Here is a 14,661-nt window from a genome sequence, read left to right as displayed (position 1 = left end):
ACTGATTAAACAATTATTAATTCTGCCCCTTTAGACATTGGAGAGAAACTCTACAGAATAATTAAATGATGCAAGTTTTTTATTGCTCTATTAACCGATTGTGACGGGATGATTCAATATAATTACAAAGTTATAAATTATTTACAGCACAGAAACAGGCCATTCGGCCCAACAGGCCCATACCAGTGTTTATGCTCCACAATAGGCTCCTCCCACCACTCCTCACCTCACCCCATCAACATATCCTTCTATTCCTTTCTCCCTCCTGCGCTTATGTAGCTTCTGCTTGAATGAATCTATGATATTCACCTCACGTACTCCCTGTGGTAACGAGTTCCAAATACTCACCACTCTCTGGGTAAATAAGTTTGTTCTCAATTCCCTTTTGGATTTATTAGTGACTATCTTATATTTATGGCCTCTAGTTCTGGTCTTAGTCATAAAGTGGAATCACCTTCTCTACCCCTACCCTATCAAACATTTTCATAATCTTGAAGACCTCTATCAGGTCACCCCTCAGTCTTCTCTTGTCTACAGAAAAGAGCGCCAGTCTATTCAATCTTTCTTGATAGATATAACCTCTCAGTTCTGGGATCAATCTAGTATATCTTGTTTACACCTTCTCCAGTGCCTCTATATCCTTTTTATAATATGGAGATCAGAAATGTTCTCAGTACTCCAAGTGTGGTCTCACAAAAGTTCTATACAACATTAAGATAACGCATAATTTTGTGTCCTCTGCAAATTTAAAATTGTGCTCCCGATTCCAAATCATTAATGTAAATGGTGAACAACTGAAGTCGCAGCACCGCTCCTTGTGGAACGCCTCTTCCCACCATTTGCCAAACTGAGTAACTACAGTTAACCCCTACTCTGTTTTCTCTTCTATAGCCAGCTAGCTATCCATATATACTTAAAAATCAAGCGCTTCAGTGGTTGTGTTTTGCTTTTCCGGGTTATACATTGACTGTTAAATTAACTAAATAATGAAACTCTGCTGTGTTTAATATTCCTTTCTTGAGGTATAACAACAGTATCAATTGTTTAAAAATATTTTTTAGTGGAATTTGAGATGGGATTAAATATAATAAATTAATCAATCGTTGCTGGATTCTACTGCTGCTTTTACTGGAAGTGAATTGGGTATTAAAAATAATAATATATTTAAACATTGCTGATTATCCCTGCTCTTTCTAACGGTGCAGTTTTTCCGTCATTCCTTGGCAGAATGTTTATTATGTAGAGGAACCCGACAGTGATTATATGTAATGGTTCAAATATTGTCATGTTCATAATGTTGGGCATTGGTCGCTGTTCCTGTCACAGAAAGCAGTATCTGGGCTGTGGAAAACTTGTAATCTTTGGGCTTCAGGAGGTGAGTAGTGTTCACTGGTTCAGCTGTTTCAGAATTAGAAAGGAACAGAGCCGTTGTAATGTCTTAGATTGTTGCAGGAAATAGTTAATAAAAAGAGAGCAAATGTAATCAAAAGTAAACTTACGTCTGCCTCTGGAGTATTTGGATTGACCGGAGGACACTGTTGTGAAGTTGAAATTCCGGAAGGTTCAAAAATCATTGCAATCAGGTCGTTCCCCAGGTGTGCAAATATCCAACTCGCTGGGTAATCTCTGTATTATCCGGTGAAAATTATAGGGGGAGAAATTCTATACCTTATCACCTCCTGCTAGAGCATTATCACTGGGGTGAGCCACGGCGATTCCAGCGCCGTGGGGCAAATCTCGCCATCAACCCACCCGCCACCCCCTCCCCCCACAACGGCGCCGATACTTTGGGCAGTGTGTGAAGATTATGGAATCGATGGCGCTCTGTTGCATTTGTTGAAGCATTTGTTCACTCTGACCACCCGAGTGAGGTAGTTAAATTTCTTCCTCCACTGTGTGTCGATTCTGGGGACCACAGTACTGCCCAAGATGTATTCCGCTACCTCCCTCCACATGGTATGCAAGACTTGTGATGAGGGCCTCCTGCCACTTTCTGGGTAGAGCACCAGCCTCCGTCTCTCCACAGCAAAAAGCAATGCCTCCAATTCTTCATCGGAGAAACTGCGGCTCTCTCCCTGGGACATGGATCTGACATGAGCACACCTGGTTCAGTCCTTTGGCTGCTTCTCCTTGTTCTGTTTCTGCTTGCTGAGGCAGCTGCACAGCCAGCAATGCTGAGAATGAGGTGCTGCAGCAACAATGAACCTCCCCTTTAAGAAGTGAAAGTAGCCTGTGACAATGATGATTTGCGATTAGACTACAGTCAGTATTGGTAAACCCTTTGAGTGTAGTCTTTTGATTGGGTGCTTAAACAAATTGACTGTAAATTAATAAAGCTTTAAATAACACAGAGCCAGGGGCCCGGGTTCGAATCCGGCCTCGGGCGACTGTCTGTGTGGAGTTTGCACATTCTCCCCGTGTTTGCGTGGGTTTCCTCCGGGTGCTCCGGTTTCCTCCCACAGTCCAAAGATGTGCGGGTTAGGTTGATTGGCTATGATAAATTGACCCTTAGTGTTAGGGGGATTAAATACGTGGGGTTACGGGGATAGGCTGGGATATGTGTTGGTGTAGGGGTTACGGGGATCGGGTGGGATATGTGTCGGTGCAGGCTCGATGGGCCGAAATGGCCTCTATCTGCACTGTGGGGTTTCTGTGATTCTGTGATTCTGTGAAAACTTAACAAATCAAAATAAAATTTGGTTCTTCAAATTGATAATGCACTCCAGTCCCCGCACCGCCCATCGGTCGCAAACAGCCTCAAGCGTGCCGGTGGACACTGTGTGCTCCATCTCCAGGGCCACCCGGGCGCGAACATGGACGCGGAAGAGTGGCAGGCAATTGGGCCGAACAATCCCCTTGACCGCCCGCTGCCTGCACCAATTGATGGCTTTTTTGGCCAGGCCCAGGAGCAGTCCTATGAGGAGGTCCTCTGACCTGCCCGCTCCCCTCCAAACCGGGTGACCAAAGATCAAGAGCGTGGGACTGAAGTGCAGCCAAAAATCGAGGAGCAGCCTCTTCAGGTAGTGAAAGAGGGGCTGCAACCTCTCACATTCTGCATAGACATGAAACACGGACTCCTCCAGGCTGCAGAAAATGCAGGCAGCCTGGGAGTCCATGAAGCTATTTAAAACCATATTGCACGGGACTGCTTCGTGCAACACCCTCCAGGCCAAGTCCCCGATTGAACAAGGGAGGACTCCCGCATACAGAGCCCTCCATTGGGTGCCTCAGTCTCCACCGGATGGCAAGATGGCACACCAAGGCGTGTCCGGATGGCAGGCAATGATGGCAAAGTGGAGAGTGTGCAGGAGCAGCCCATACAGGGAACACCTCCGTGCGGAATGAAAAGGCACGGAGGATATTTCCTCGAGACTGCTCAAGTTGTGAGGCGCCGGTTCCCAAGGGGACTTTTGCGGCCAGGCGCCGATGAGGAATTCCATCTGAATGTGGGAAAGCTTGGACGGGATTGCCCCATGTGCTTGAGCCACCTCGATACAGCCAGTGGAGCCGGGGCCCAGTGCCACTTTCACCGACTCGATGGCTTTGACTGTGAGCCAGACGTTGGCCCAAGACAGGCACAGCGCCAGCTCCTGTGGCGCCATTAGCCTGCTCCTCCGCCATCGAGCAGGTCCCCGACTCTAGTCACATTTCCAGGCACAGCCCACCCTTTGAGTGTACTCTTTTGGATTAGGGGCTTAAACAAATAAACTGTAACTAATAAAATTTTAAATGAACCTTAACAACTTAAATTAAAATTGTGTTGTCCGGTTTGGTAACGCACTCCAGTCTCTGCAGCGCCCACCGGTCACGAATGTACTCAAGCGTGCCGGTGGACACCACGTGCTCCATCTCCAGGGCCACCCAGGCGCAAACATGGCCGTGGAAGAGAGGCAGGCAATTTGGCTGAAAGACCCCCTCGACCGCCCACTGCCTGGACCAAATGATGGCTTTTTTAGCCAGGCCAAGGAACAGTCCCACGAGGAGGTCCTCCAACCTGCCCGCTCCCCTCTGCACCGGGTGACAGTAGACCAAGAGCGTGGGACTGAAGTGCAGCCAAAAATCGAGGAGCAGCCCCTTCAAGTAGGGAAAGGCGGGCTGCAACATCTCAAATTCTGCATAGACATAAAACACGGATTCTTCCAGGCCGCAGAAAATGCAGGCAGCCTGGGAGTCCATGAACCTATTGAAAACCATATTGCACGGGACTGCTCCGTGCAACACCCTCCAGGCCAAGTCCCCGATTGAAAAAGGGAGGACTCCCGCATAGAGAGCCCTCCATTTGGGGCCTCCGCCTCCGCCGGACTGCAAGATGGCATGACAAGGCGTGTCCATACGGTAGGCGAAGATGGCAAAGTGGAGAGTGTGCAGGAGCAGCCCATACAGGAAACACCTCCGTGCAGAATGAAAAGGCACGGAGGGTATTTCCTCGTGATGGCTCAAGTTGTGAGGTGGCCGGTTCCTGAGGGGAGATTCAGGGCCGGGCGCCGATGAGAAATTCTGTCCAAACGGGAGAAAGCTCGGACGGGATCACCCCACGTGCTTGAGCCAACTCGATACACCTAGTGGAGCCGGGGCCCAGTGCCACTTTCACCGACTCGATGGCTTTGACCACGAGCCGGCCGTTGGCCCAAGACAGGTGCCGCGTCAGGTCCTCCAGCGCCATCCAGCCCACTCCTCTGCCATCGAGCAGGTCCCCGACTCTAGTCACCTTGCCAGTCACAGCCCACTCTTTGAGTGTACTCTTTTGATTGGACCAAAAACAAATTACCTGTAAATTAACCAAACTTTAAATAAACCTTAACAAATCAAATTAAAATTGTGTTGTCCGAATATAATATGCACTCCAGTCCCCATGGTGCCCACCAGTCGCGGATGTGCTCAAGCTTGCCGGCGGACACCGCGTGCTCCATATCCAAGGCCACCTTGGCGCGAACATGGCCACGGAAGAGAGGCAGGCAATCGGGCTCATCGACCCCCTCGACCGGCCGCTGACTGGACCAATTGATGGCTTTTTTAGCCAGGCCCAGGAGCAGACCCACGAGGAGGTCCTCCAACCTGCCCGCTCCACTTCGCACCAGCTGACCGTAGATCAAGAACGTGGGACGGAAGTGCAAACAAAAATCGAGGAGCAGCCACTTCAGGTAATGAAAGAGGGGCTGCAACCTCTCACATTCCGTGTAAACATGAAATATTGACTCGTCCAGGCCGCAGAAAATGCAGGCAGCCTGGGAGTCCGTGAACCTATTTAAAACCAAATTGCAGGGGACTGCTCCGTGCAACACCCTCCAGGCCAAGTCCCTGATAGAACAAGGGAGGACTCCCGCGTAGAGAGCCCTCCATTGGGGAACTCCGCCTCCACCAGCAGACAAGACAGCATGCCAAGGCATGTCCGGACATCAGGCGAAGATGGCAAAGTGGAGAGTGTGCAGGAGCAGCCCGTACAGGAAACACCTCTGTGCGGAATGAAAAGGCATGGATTGTATTTCCTCGAGATGGCTCAAGTTGTGAGGTGCCGGTTCCCGAGGGGAGTTTCGGGGCTGGGTGCCGATGAGGAATTCTGTCCGAATGGGGGAAAGCTCGGACGGGATCGCCCCACGTGCCCGAGCCGCCTCGATACACCTAGTGGAGCCGGGGCCCAGTGCCACTTTCACCGACTTGATTGCCTTGACCGCGAGCCGGACATTGGCCCAAGACAGGCACCGCACCATCCATCCCGCTCCTCCGCCATCGAGCAGGTCCCTGACTCTAGTCACCTTGCCAGGCACAGCCCACCCTTTGAATGTAACGCCAATGAGTTTGGGTTTTAAGACTTGACTTAGGACTCCAATCATTTCTTTGAACAGAGAGCACGAATTTTGCATGCAGTCCAAAGCATTAGTGCCTGGCGCTAATTCTCCAACTTTGCTAATGCCACCGCCAACTCCTGAGCTATAATTAATTTCTAGCCCTCGTTTATTATCGCTTCCCCACAGATTGTTAAAAGCAGAACATATTTGTATTATTCTTCCTGTGATTTCTAACTTTATCGTTTTAATTAAAGGGTGAGGTAAGACCACAATTGTCACTCGAACAGTGACTGCCCACTCAACAGCTGAAGCAGTGAAAACCCAGTCAGCAGCTGGAGCAGTGAAAACCGAGTCAATATCTGGAGCAGTGGAAACCCAGTCAATAGCTGGAGCAGTGAAAACCCAGTCAACAGCTGGAGCAGTGAAAACCCAGTCAACAGCTGGAGCAGTGCTCACCCAGTTACTAGCTGGAGCAGTGAAAACCCAGTCAATATCTGGAGCAGTGGAAACCCAGTCACTAGCTGCAGCAGTGAAAACCCAGACAACAGCTGGAGCAGTGCAAACCCAGTCAATAGCTGGTGCAGTGAAAACCCAGTCAATAGATGTTGCAGTGAAAACCCAGTCAACATCTGGAGCAGTGAAAACCCAGTCAACAGCTGGAGCAGTGAAAACCCAGTCAACAGCAGAACAGTGACAACCCAGTCAACAGCTGGAGCAGTGACAACCCAGTAAACATCTGGTGCAGTGAAAACCCAGTCAACAACTGGAGCAGTGAAAACCCAGTTAACAGCTGGTGCAGGGAAAACTAGTCAATATCTGGAGCAGTGAAAACCCAGTCAACATCTGGTGCAGTGAAAACCCAGTGAACAGCTGGTGCAGTGAAAGCCCAGTCAACAGCTTGTGCAGGGAAAGCCGAGTCAACAGCTGGAGCAGTGGAAACCCACCCCACAGCTGGTGCAGTGAAAGCCCAGACAACAGCTGGTGCAGGGTAAACCCAGTCAATAGCTGGTGCAGGGAAACCCCAGTCAATAGCTGGTGCAGTGAAAACCCAGTCAACAGCTGGTGCAGGGAAAACCCAGTCAATAGCTCGTGCAGGGAAACCCCAGTCACTAGCTGGTGCAGTGAAAACCCAGTCAACAGCTGGTGCAGGGAAAACCCAGTCAATAGCTGGTGCAGGGAAACCCCAGTCAATAGCTGGTGCAGTGAAAACCACTCAGCAGGAGATATAAGGAAAGTCCACACAACAGGAACTTTATTAAAGGCACTGAGACCGCTGGGCACAAGGTGCAGTGAGGGCCCGCTCAGCAGCAGGGGGATCAAATGCCGACCCCTTCTCAGCTCTGTGAAACTGCCCTATTCTCTGCACTGATCAAGACATTTTAGCTGCACGTGGCAGGAAATTGAACATTCCGTCTAAGAGTCGCGGTTCACTGACCTATCTGTAGTGTCCCGTCAAGGTAATAGGATTGAAAAATAGCAACTAACTTATGATTGGACAAATCAGCCAATGTTAGCAGTGAATTATAACGGCCATGTGTAGAACATTCTGTCTTTTCAACTGAAAGTGAAGAAATGTAAAACTAAACGCTGTTTAAATTTCCCCTCCCCCCCCGCTCCCGTTTATCGAGATGAGAATATTTCTAATCTTTCGCTATCGACTCGAGGCGGCCGCACACTACTTGTTGGTAACCCGTATGTTTCCATAACAATCAGTTTGTACCTGAACAGATTACTCCAACATCCCGCTCGTGTCCGCAGCCAGGCGGACCAATAACAGGCCCTGATCCTTCTCCAAAGTGAGCATCAAGCGGCGCTGCTGCTGCAGAGCCACAGCCCAGCTCGTTACAAACAGCTTCCGCATTCGGTAAGAACCAGGTCCCATCACCGCAAACTGTGCTCCAGGTTCCAGTCCCGTAAATCTCTCGTCTCCCCGCACAGGGACTGCTCCCATTCACCAGTCTGGGCTTGGCACTTCCTGCCAATTATATTGAAATAAACAGTGAGCAATTTAAGGCGCTTTTTTATTAAAATGTGGTGAGAGTTTCTGTAATCTCATCAATAATCCGATTGTCCCGTTTATTTAGTCAGGTGAGACAGACCTTAAACACTGGCTTCATTGTGTCAACATGTGAGGGGAAATGTTGTTGTTATCAATTCCTGTCTTATCGCCGTGTATATTATGAATGTTTTTAGATAGTCCCATCTATCCGGTGGTTTTCATTTGAACGTTGAAAATTTAAACCAGGGACGGCAACATTATCGGCACTAAGACGGTGAAATGTTGATGAAATTAAATCAAATGTTTCGGTCACAAAATAGAGGAAGTGTCTAATTATTGTGGGCTGGTGAGGCGTTTAGCTCACTCACACGGACGGATCTTTCAGAGTGCTGAGTAGTGGGAGGACTTAAACTGAATCGCGAGATATGCAGTAATCAGATTCGGCAAATTCAAGAGTGACATGGATAAAGACCTGAAGAAAAACGGACCGAGGGCTGGGAAATATCCAGGAGCAGCAGAAGCTCCAGATATCCAGGTATTCCCGGTCCTGTACACCTCTGTGTACTTACTTGTTGGGTGAATTGTTCTAATATAATCCTTCTGGGAAATTAACATCCATTCACCAGCCTCTATACCGGCATTTTTCAGGGACATGTTGAGCACAGCATGATGCCACGACCAGCAAATGGAGTAAATAGATAATACATCTGTGTTAACAGTGACGGGGCGTGAGATATGGGCAAGGCTTGCAGGAGAATTCTCCACTCTTTTACCAGCAGTTCCATGGGATGGTGTGTATTTATTGGAACCGTTTACTGATCTTCTCTAAGATTCTGTCCTTATTGCCGTTTCATTATCTATCTAAGTGTCAAAATAGTAAATTCAGGCAGCTGTGGGGTCTTACAGTGTAGTTCCTCCCGTGCTGCCCACAGTAACCGCGGACCCATTGCCCAGGCTCCCCGAGGCTGAGAAACCTCCCTCCCCAGTCTCAGATTCACAGTCTGTGGATAATATCAGATCGCACAACAAGCGATGAGCGCAGGCGCAGAGCCGGGCTCACGGCGCATGCCCGGTAGCGGCTTTTGGGTTGAGAATGGAGAGTTGGATTGAGATTGTGACATTTCCAGCCGGTCAGCTCAATCACTGCGGCTTTGGGGCAAATCTCAATGGAAACTTGTTCTGTCTGCATTGTAAATGTGCCGAGTGTCAGGTATTTACTGCTCCCGGTGGGGGTGTTTATTATATATAATAACTAGCTGAAGTGCCCAGCAGTGCCGAGGGTCTTTTGAGGGCATGTTGTTGTTGGAAGAGAGAGAGAGAGTGACTGGGGGGAAGAGAGAGAGCGACTGGGGCGAAGAGAGTGAGCGACTGGGGGGAAGAGAGAGCGCGACTGGGGGGAAGAGAGAGCGCGACTGGGGGGAAGAGAGAGAGCGACTGGGGGGAAGAGAGAGAGCGACTGGGGGAAGAGAGAGAGCGACTGGGAGGAAGAGAGAGAGCGACTGGGGGGAAGAGAGAGAGCGATTGGGGGGAAGAGAGAGAGAGAGACTGGTGGGAAGAGAGAGAGCGACTGGGGGGAAGAGAGAGAGCGACTGGGGGAAAGAGAGCGCGACTGGGGGGAAGGAAGGGGGGGAAAGGGGGGAATGGGGGAAGGGGGGAAGGGGAGGGGGGAAGGGGAGGGGGGAAGGGGGGAAGGGGAGGGGGGAAAGGGGGGAAAGGGGGGGATGGGGGAAAGGGGAGGGGGGAAAGGGGAGGGAATGGGGGAAGGGGGAGGGGAGGGGGAAGGGGGGAGGGGAGGAGGGGAGGGGGGAAGGGGGGAGGGGTGGAGGGAGGGGAAAGGGGAGGGGGTGGGGAGGGGGAGAAGGAGGGGGAGGGGAAGGGGAGGGGGAGGGAGGAATGGGGAGGGGGGCAGGGGTGGAAGACGGGAGGGGAGGGGGAGGGTGGAGGGGGGGAGAAAGGGGAGTGGGGAAGGGGAGGGGGGAAAGGGAGGGGAGGGGGGAAAGGGAGGGGGGAAAGGGAGGGGAGGGGAAAGGGTGGGGAGGGGGAAAGGGAGGGAAGGGGAGGGGAGGCAGGGGAAGGGAGGGGAGGGGGAAAGGGGATGGGAGGGTAGGGAAGGGGAGCGGGCGGGGTGAAGGGGGAGGGGGGAAGTGGGGGAGGGGGAGAAGGCGGGGGGGAGGGGAGGGGGAGTGGGAAGGGGGGAGGGAGAGGGGGGTAGCGGGGGATGGGAGGGGGAGTGGGGGAGAGGGGGAGGGGGTGAGGGGGAGAGGAGGGGAGGGGTGGGGGAGGTGGGGCAAGGTGGGGGGGCGAAAGTGAGGGGGGAGCCAGCAGACTGTCTCCGCTCTTCCGGTGATGGCTCCGCTGAGCTCCGTGCCACCCCACGCACTGACATGTCGAGCACAGCGCCCCAGTCAGCCCAAGCCCCGCCCTCCCGAGGCTGGGCCAGGCGGCTTGAGACGGCCGATTGCCGCTGGCCGGGCCCGGTTGCCTTGGTAACCCTCCTCCCCTCTCCGCCTCCCGATCTCCGGGACCGGGCCTGGGCCTGAGCGGCTTGAGATGGCCGATTGCGGGTGGCGAGCCCGGTTGCCAGGGTCTCCCTCTCCACTCCGCCTCCCCTCCCGAGCCCCGCCCCCCCCCAAATGAAGCGCCAGGAGCTTGCAGTGAGCCCAGCCAGCCTTTACCAAGATGGCTGGCCGCTGGTTCGGAATCGGGCCCAGCGGGGGGTGATGTGTGGAAGGAGCTTGACACAATACAATTGCCTCGGGTCCAGCATGGCTGGCAACAGACGCCCAGGCTTCGAGGCCTACCTGCAAAAACTGGGAAAGGTAGGAAAATTAATGAGATTAGATAAAAGATTTAGAAAGTAATTAGCTTTAAATAAAAAAAATATTTGTTTCAAAAGCAACTTTTTTTTTAATAGAGGCAGAATGAGGGAAAAAGAAATGTAAAGTTTGGAATCAAGATGGTGGCGGCTCACCTCGGTTCAGAAGGATAAGGCCTGCCCACACACGCACCGATTTGTCGACCATCAGGTCACCGAAGCATAGGATTGGTCAATCGTCCTGTCACTCGACTCTAGGAGGGCCCGCCCGCATGCGCGACGAAACCGCCCCCGCCACGCAGCGATTGGTCGACCATCGGGTCGCTCGACCGTACGATTGGTCGACCTTAATGTCACTCTATGCTAATGAGCGGATAATGAGATGCTAATGATCGGAATTTGGACTTTTTTTGATACAGCGGCCGCAATTTCTTTCTCGCCGAAAAGTAAATACGCTTATGACCGTATCGGAATCGTAAGCTATCTTTTGATGTAACGCACGTGTCGGTATGCTCTATAACTTTAGAGTGTATAGCTGGACAGACACACCGAAGGACAGACAGACAGACAGACAGACAGATCTATCCTTTTATATATATAGATGCCCGGCGGTGCCGAGGCTTTTGAGAGGGCATGTTGTTGTTGGTATTGAGAGAGAGAGCGACTGGGGGGGAAGAGAGAGAACGACTGGGGGGAAGAGAGAGAGCGACTGGGGTGAAGAGAGAGAGTGACTGGGGGGAAGAGAGAGCGACTGGGGGGAAGAGACAGAAACAATCCATTAAGAGACAATAAGCAGATGTGCAGCAGCATCTACTTCCGCCTTATGGATCAAGGACTAATTAATAGAAAGAACTGTAACCAAATTGTATTAACTTTTGTAGACAACTGGGGTGATCTTTTTTTTCCCCACACTTAGACACGACAAACACGTACCACTCTTTAACCTATCATAGAAAAAGATAAAACTTAACATGAAATCCTTATATATTTCGACCTGGAATATCCAAGGTCTACGCTCTTCACTGCGAGAAGTGAAGAGTAGGACCCCAGAGTTCATAGAGGAAACTAAAGATCTAGATATTATCATTTTACAGGAAACTTGGTTTAAAGGAAAAGGACACACCGGCTGTCCCCAAGGGTACACTGAGCTAGTGGTCCCCTCCAATAAATTACCAAGTGTAACCCAAGGCAGAGACTCCGGAGGCATACTGATCTGGTTTAAAACAGAACTTAAGAATTACATCAAATTTATAAAAAAGGGCGAAAACCATATGTGGCTCAAACTTGAGAGGGAGATTATCTCAAACACCCAAGATGTTTACATTTGCGCACTTTATATCCCTCCAATCGATTCCCCGTACTACAAAGAGGACACCTTCTCCAACATGGAGGGGGAAATTATCCAATACCAGGCCCAGGGGAACGTGTTGATCTGTGGGGACCTCAATTCAAGAACGGGCGAAGAACCAGACTTCACCAATAATCAGGGAAACAATTACGTATTCGGGAATAACCACTTTGACATCCCTTCCCTTCCATACAGGCATAACTGCGACAAGCAGTCAAATACCAACGGTAAACAGCTACTACAGCTCTGTCGAAACCTGGGTCTGTACATTGTCAATGGTAGGTTCATAGGAGACCTCCTAGGAAGATCGACCTACTGCTCACCTCTTGGCTGCAGCACAGTAGACTATATGATTACAGACTTGGACCCATCCTCTTTCAGAGCATTCACAGTCAAACCACAAACAACACTGTCAGATCACAGTCAAATTACTATGTTTCTCAAAAAGACAGAAACAAACAACATAGAAACACAACCCAGTAAACTGTACAACACCAAAAAATCGTACAGATGGGCCAAAAACGACACGGAAAAATACCAGAAAACAATTAGCAATGCATCAACTCAAGCTCTCTTAGACACCTTTCTGGATAACATATACACTCACAATAAAGAAGGCGTAAACCGGGCAGTTAGTAAACTAAACAATATTTTTGATAATTTGGCAACAAATGCAAACTTGAAAGCTCGCAAGAACAAACCCAAAACAAAAAACTATGAAAAATGGTTTGACCATGATTGCCATAACATGAGGAAAAAACTTAGAAAACTATCAAACCAAAAACACAGACATCCAGAAAACGAGGAATTACGCCTTACTTATTGTCAGACGCTAACACAATACAGAAACACACTCAGGACCAAAAAAGAGCAATTTATTAAGAATACACTCAGCTCCATGGAGGAATCCATTGAGTCGAATTGTTTCTGGGACAACTTGAAAACACTACACAAAAAACAACACGACGATTTGTCCATTCAAAATGGGGACACATGGGTAAACCACTTTGAAAAATTATACCAGAAAAACACACTAGGACCAGAGCAACACCAAATACGCAAAAAACTTGAAAAGCTTGAAATGGCCATAAAAGATAACCAAAACCCGCTAGACGCCATAATAACAGAAAAAGAACTTCTTGAAAAACTCAAGGACCTGCGACCAGGAAAAGCTTGCGGGACAGACGGCATACTAAACGAGATGATTAAACACGCAGACGACAAACTGAAACTGGCTATCCTAAAACTCTTCAACTTAGTTCTGAGTGTCGGTTATTTCCCAGACATCTGGAACAAAGGACTCATAACACCCATATACAAAAGTGGGGACAAAATCGACCCAAACAACTATCGAGGCATCTGTGTAAACAGTAACCTGGGGAAGGTATTCTGTAGCATCATAAACAAAAGACTTATAAACTTCCTTGAAGAGCACAATGTCTTGAGTAAAAGCCAAATTGGATTCCTGCCAAACTATAGAACATCCGATCATATCTTCACCCTACAGACCCTAATTGACAAACACGTTCACCATAACAAAAGCAAAATCTACGCATGCTTTGTAGATTTCCAGAAGGCTTTCGACTCCATCTGGCATGACGGTTTATTCCTGAAACTTATCGAAAGCGGGGTAGGAGGGAAAATATATGATGTAATTAAATCAATGTATACAAACAATAAATGTGCAGTTAAAATTGGAGACAAACAAACAAAGTACTTCCCACAGGGGCGGGGGGTGACGCAGGGCTCGCCAATCTCACCGACACTCATTAATATTTACATTAATGGATTGGCAAAACTACTTGAACAATCTACAGCACCCGGCCTCACCCTATATGAATCCAAGGTTAAATTCCTCCTCTATGCCGACGACCTGGTTCTGCTGTCACCAACTAAGGAGGGTCTACAGCAGAACCTGGACCTGCTGGAGTCGTACTGCCAGACTTGGGCCCTGACAATAAATCTCCAAAAAACCAAAGTCCTTGTGTTCCAGCAAAGATCCAAACAACATGGACCCACAATAAATTTCACAGTAGGAACAACCAAAATTGAACAAACCACTCACTACACATACTTGGGCTTAAAAATCAGTTGTACAGGAAACTTCAAACTGGCTGAGAATGAACTGAAAGAGAAAGCAAGAAGGGCTTTCTATGCCATCAAAAAATCAATCCAAATAGAAATCCCAATTAGCATTTGGCTCAAAATTTTCAAATCAGTAATTGAACCAATTGCACTCTATGGCAGTGAGGTCTGGGGACCACTAACACAACAAGATTTTGCAAAATGGGACAAACACCCAATTGAGATCCTACATGCGGAATTCTGTAAAAGTATCCTCCGGACTCAAAGGAAAACAGTAAACAACGCATGCAGGGCGGAACTAGGCCAATACCCATTAATAATCACTATCCAAAAAAGAGCCACCAAATTTTGGAATCACCTACAAATGAGCAACCCCCAATGCTATCACTACGACGCCCTGAAATGCCAAGAGCTGACCATAAAGAAGAATACCCTCAGTCAACTAGTCCTGGGACTCAATAAAGTAACTAATAACAATACTAACAATAACCAGCCCCAGGACAGTGACAGGGTAACACAAAGAATTCGACCCAACACAATCGTCGCTAAGCAAAAGGAAAAATATCTGTCATATTGGGCAGAAACAACAAAAACCCAAAGCAAACTCAATTGCTACTTGGCCCTAAAC

The 14,661-nt window shown here is 49.2% G+C and overlaps 1 pseudogene; it reads right to left on the bottom strand.

Moving 5' to 3' along the window:
* Window positions 1–14,661, bottom strand: part of LOC147098139 (scavenger receptor cysteine-rich domain-containing protein DMBT1-like) — a 108,233-nt pseudogene that overhangs the window by 28,408 nt on the left and 65,164 nt on the right.

The sequence above is a fragment of the Somniosus microcephalus genome, chromosome 30 (genome assembly GCF_052327205.1).
Source record: "Somniosus microcephalus isolate GS21.2 chromosome 30, FLI_Smic_1.0, whole genome shotgun sequence".
In the NCBI taxonomy this organism is placed as follows: domain Eukaryota; kingdom Metazoa; phylum Chordata; class Chondrichthyes; order Squaliformes; family Somniosidae; genus Somniosus; species Somniosus microcephalus.
This window is presented reverse-complemented; position numbering and strand designations above follow the sequence as displayed.